Here is a 5,712-nt window from a genome sequence, read left to right as displayed (position 1 = left end):
GAGAGAGACTTCCTTTACTTATCATTGTCCTGGAGGTCCTAGCCAGCGAAGGGGGAAAATTTAGATTATAGATAGATAATTCAGGAAGAAAAATTTTTAAAAACAACTACATATACATTATTAAGACAAAAAAAAATCTTGGAACGTTTATTGGATGCAATAAATTGAACTTATACATACCACAAATAATTTTTAAAATATCTGAAGTAGACGACTTAACAATTAAGCATTAAAAATACCAAGAGCCCAGGAATAATCTTACAAAAGATGTGTCTATCTCTAAAGAGAAGAATGAAACTTTGTTCACAGACATTAGAGAAGACAAAAAGAAATGGAGAAGTGTAACATGTTCAGAATGCCTTCTTCAACCCTGCTGCTTTTTTAAATAAATGTATGCCATTTATTTATTGATTTATTGATTTATTTTTAATGTAAGCTCTATGCCCAACGTGGGCTTTGAACTCACAACCTTGAAATTGAGTCACATTCTCTACCAACTAAGCCAAGCAGGCACTCCTTTACTTTGCTTCTTAGTGCTCCAAATACAGTACCCTACTTGGAACCCAAGTCCTGAAGCCTCAGAGACCTACCTGCCTTCATTTCTTTTTTGCTGTAAACAAACACTTGCATTAGAAAGAAAAACTAAAGAAACAGCTCCTGATATTATTAGCACTGTTGTGTGCAATCCTGGATCCAAGCTCACTCTCACCAGGTCTAGCAAGGACTCTAATTGCGGCTTCATGGTGGACCCGGATCTTTGAAAGTTCTGGAAAGTCCAGTTCATCTCCAAGCAGGAGAAGAACAGTCAACATTTATAGAGGATTCACTCCATCCAAATCACATTCCTTTTTTTGACCTTTTGTACAAGCCCAAGAGGAAAGGATTTTTATTATCCTATTTGCTATGAGTGATTTTTATTATCCTATTTGCTATGAGTGAGAATACTGAGGCTCTTCAATGTTACTGGCAACCAAAGACCCCCAGCCAGTCATGAAGTTGAAACCCAAATCCAGGACCTTTGGTATCAAATTTGATGGATTATCTTCTATAAAAACATTGCATTTTTTAGAGTAACCCTGTCATACCATCCTCATAGTACATTCATTGGAGCAAATTCAAGGTCTTGAGTCTTTCAACTGAATAAATCTTTTCCTTATGCCTCTATTTTCAAACAATTCAGTTTCTCTACAGAAACTCATTATACTTTTATATCTTAAGAAGGGAAGAGAGGGTGGGGCGCCTGGGTGACTCAGTGGTTTAAGCCTCTGCCTTCAGCTCGGATCATGGTCTCAGGGTCCTGGGATCGAGCCCGGCATCGGGCTCTGCTTAGCGGGTAGCCTGCTTCCCTGTCTCTCTCTGCCTGCTTGTGCTCTCTCTCTCTCTGTCAAGTAAATAAAATCTTTTTAAAAGTTATTTTTAAAAATAAGGGAAGAGAGGGAGAAAAAGGAGAGCAAAAAGTAGGGACTTTACGGTATTTGCCTCACAAATTGACAATTAGTTTTTATAGTCAAGCCAAAACCTCCCTTCTCTTACCTGTGAAGAGAGATAATAAATTTTCTCCTTCTCAGTCTTTTTAGGATTAAAGTGAAACATGAAAAAGGCTTAGCACAGTGCCTAACACATAGTATATGCTCAATAAATACTAGCTATTGCTATGAACATCTACGACGCCATTAGAAGATAATCTCACAGGTTTTACAACCAGAGTATTTCCCAGATCAGAGTAGAGGAAGCACAATGCTAAACTGACTGCAGTTTTGTTTTGGATTGGTTTGGGTTTTTTTGGCCATGTCTTTCGTATGGTATTTATTTATTTTTTAAGATTTTATTTATTTATTTAAGAGAGTATGAGAATAAGAGAGTGAGCAAGCATGAGAAGGGAGAGGGCCAGTGGGAGAAGCAGACTCCCCACTGAGCAGGCAGCCTGTCGAGGGACATATCCAGGGACTCCAGGATCATGACTTGAACCAAAGGCACCCAACCACTGAGTCACCCAGGTGCTCCCTTTTATACAGTATTTAAAGAGCTATCCTTTCTCTGGAGAGCTGTAGTGGGAAAGAAGAACCCCCCCCCCCACACACACACACACACACAACTGTTTTTATTCTCAACATGTGATTTACAAAGGAAGCCATATTGTCCAAGACATCTCCTTTGTTCATTCTTTTATTCGTTTATTTACTTTGTAATAAAATTGCTGATGAGCCAGCAATGTAGTAGGCATTATCCTAGTCATTGGAAAAGGAGAGAATTCTATCATGAATTAGCACTACAAAAGGAATTCTCGGGCAGTCTTCTCAGGCATCACAGTTCTGAGGGTCCAGGACTGTTCATTTGGAGGAAGAGGAGGCACACTGCCAAATACGGTGAGAAATGCACAAGCTTGACATCAGAGGAATGGAGGTTTAAAGCAAGGTGCTGCTTACTTTATGTTTAAACTTGAACAAATTCTTCATATCTCTAGACCTCCTTTTCTTCATCTGCTCAGTGGCAGCTAAATACTTACCATGAAGAATTATAATGAGGATTCAGTGGTGTCAGGTAAATGAAGTGTCTGGCCCTTAGTGGCTCCTCCTTCTCATGAAATTGATGGGCTTTCTGTCCCTGTAACTTCTCCATTCCAAGTTGCATTTTTCTTTGCAGTTTCTTTTTCCCTTTAAGGCTGATCTTAATTTGCTGTAAAACCTGCTCTCAAACATGTAATAATAATAATAAAATAAGTGGAGAAGTGGGTGGGACACACAGTGTACTTTGCCCTCCACCAGGAAGCCCCCCTCCCACTCCTCTTCCCACACAGCCATCATTGTCTCCAGCACAAACTCCTGTTCCTCAAAGGCTGGTCATTCCTTAACGATCCATAACCAAGTATTTCAATCCATCTCTGATTGGTACATCAAACGGCGATGCAGGTGGACTGTTTTAACATTTGCTCTTTATCCTTTAGTAACTGGTCAGACTATTCAGAGGGAAAAAGGATCTTGTAGGGAAGCTGACTCTAAAAAAATGCTGAGTATGTCCTTCTTGGACTCTTGATGCATCAGGACAAATTTCCATTGTCCTCTGAATAGTGATGGCCCAGCTTCTTTGTATCTATTTGAACCCTGCTTTAAACACTGAGAAAGTTATTTTCTTCATTTATTTACTTAATTGCTTATTCATTTACTCACTAGACATTTATTGACCACCAACTATGTACCAAACCTGTGCTAGAATTGGGGGATGTATCAATGAAAACCAGACTGGATCCCTACCCCCATGAAGCTTACATTCTACCAGGGTAGACAAATGACAACAACAAAGTCATCAAATAAATGAACCAGAAAATTGTGATAGATGAGTCCTATGAAGGAACTAAACAGGGAATTATATAAAAGAGTAATTGCATAGAATGGAAGGTGAAGAGTGGCCAGAGACTTTCTGAAGAGGGAGTATTTAAATTGAGCCCTGAGATGCCAGTTTTGTGAGTAGCCAGGAAAAACTTTCTCAGCAGAGGGAACACTAGGGCTTGGCATGTGTAGAGAAATTAAAGGGGTACGAATAAGAGGGGAGAGGCTGGCAGATGACAAATTAATCAGGGTTTTATAAGCTAGGACTATGGATTTTACTTTAAGTTCAATTCATTAAATGTTCAGTAAACGCTGATTGAATGCCTAATGTATACCAGGCACTGTTCTAGGCTCTGGACATGCAGCAATAACATCGGAAGTAACTTTGTTTTTTTAAGTAGTTGACACACCATTTTGCATTAGTTTCACCTATACTGAAAGTAACTTTTGGAAATTACATTATAGAGCAGAAGGCAGGCAGTAAATAAAATAAACAAGTAAAAGAGCATTTTTAGATAGTGCTAGAAAGACTATTTTATTTAAAAGATCTTACTTCTTTTTTTAAAGATTTGTTTCTCTTATTTGAGAGAGAGAGAGAGAGCACTTGCACATGAGTGTGTGTCGGGGGGGGGAAGGGACAGAGGGAGGGAAGAGAGAGAACCTTAAGTAGGTTTCATGACCAGCACCAAGCCTGATGCAGGGCTCAATCTCATAACCCTGAGATCATGACCCAAGCTGAAACCGAAAGTCATACGCTTAATTGACTGAGCCACTTAGGCACTCCTTAAATATTTTATTTAAGTAATCTCTACACCCAGCATGGAGCTTGAAGTCACAATCCCAAGAGTAAGAGTCTGAGGCTCGACAGACTGAGCCAATCTGGCACTCCAGGGAGAATATTTTAACAAACTAAGAAAAGGAATTAAGAAGTATAGGGTTGCATAATACTCCATTGTATATATACTCCATAAGAAATGATGAATACCCAACTTTTGTATCAACATGGACGGGACTGGAAGAGATTATGCTGAGCGAAGTCAGTCAAGCAGACAGAGTCAATTATCATATGGTTTCACTTACTTGTGGAGCATAAGGAATAGCACGTAGGACATTGGGAGATGGAGAGGAGAAGTGAGTTAGGGGAAATCAGAGGGGGAGACCAACCATGAGAGACTGTGGACTCTGAGAAACAAACTGAGGGTTTTGGAGGGGTGGGGAGGGGAGTGTTGGATGATCCTGGTGGTGGGTATTAAGGAGGGCACGTATTGCATGGAGCACTGGGTGTGGTGCATAAACAATGAATCTTGGAACACTGAAAAAATAAAATAAAATTACCAAAAAAAAAAAAAAAAGTATAGGGTTGTAATTTTAGATTTAGTGGCCAGACAAGTCCTCACTTTAAAAAAATTACACTTTTAAAAAAGATTTTATTTATTTATATGAGTGAGAGAGTGCAAGGGTGGTGGGATGGGGCACTTGGAGGAGCAGAGGGAGAGGGACAAGCAGACACCCTGCCGAACATCGAGCTCATTGACCCCAAGATCATGACCTGAGCTGAAGTCAGACACTTAAAGGACTGAACCACCTAGGTGCCCCTGAAAAAAATATTACACCAAACTAAAGATTTGAAGTGTCTCTATGCTGTCCATGAGCAAAGCACTGCAATATTTAGAAGTCAGGGAAAATGAAGAGGGAAGGAAAGGAGAATGACGAGAAGCATGTGGAATAGTAAAAGAGAAGTCAGGCAAGTGTTCCGGAAGCTGGAAAATGTTTCATGGAAGAGAGACATCAATGGCGTAAAATGGGGGCACCTGGGTGGCTCAGTGGGTTAAGCCCCTGCCTTTGGCTCAGGTCATGATCCCAGGGTCCTGGGATCGAGTCCCGCATCGGGCTCTCTGCTCAGCAGGGAGCCTGCATCCCTCTCTCTCTCTGTCTGCCTCTCTGCCTACTTGTGATCTCTCTTTCTCAAATAAATAAATAAAATCTGTTTTAAAATGGCGTAAAATGCTGGAGACAGCATATAAAGAGGAGGACTGAGATGTGGTTGTTGGATTTAGCGACGGGGAGCATATTGGTAACCTTGAGAACAGCAGTTTCATTGCTGTCGTAGAAGCAAAACCCTGTAGGAGTATGTTCAGGAGAAGGTTGGAGGCAGGGGACTGGAGACCCAAACTCTTGATACTTCCAAGGAGTTTTGTCATTATGTAAGAGAATAAAATGGGACAGTGGCCACAGGGGAACTTAAGTCAAAAGAGATTTTTCATCCAACTGTTTTTACTTTTATTTTTTTTCCTCCAACTGTTTTTAAATGTTCAACCCTATAGAAAAATTGGAAGAATAGTACCATACCCATACACCCTTCACCTAGTTGCTGTGACTGTTGGCA

Source organism: Mustela lutreola, chromosome 1 (genome assembly GCF_030435805.1).
Source record: "Mustela lutreola isolate mMusLut2 chromosome 1, mMusLut2.pri, whole genome shotgun sequence".
NCBI lineage: Eukaryota > Metazoa > Chordata > Mammalia > Carnivora > Mustelidae > Mustela > Mustela lutreola.
Note: the sequence above shows the minus strand (reverse complement) of the source record.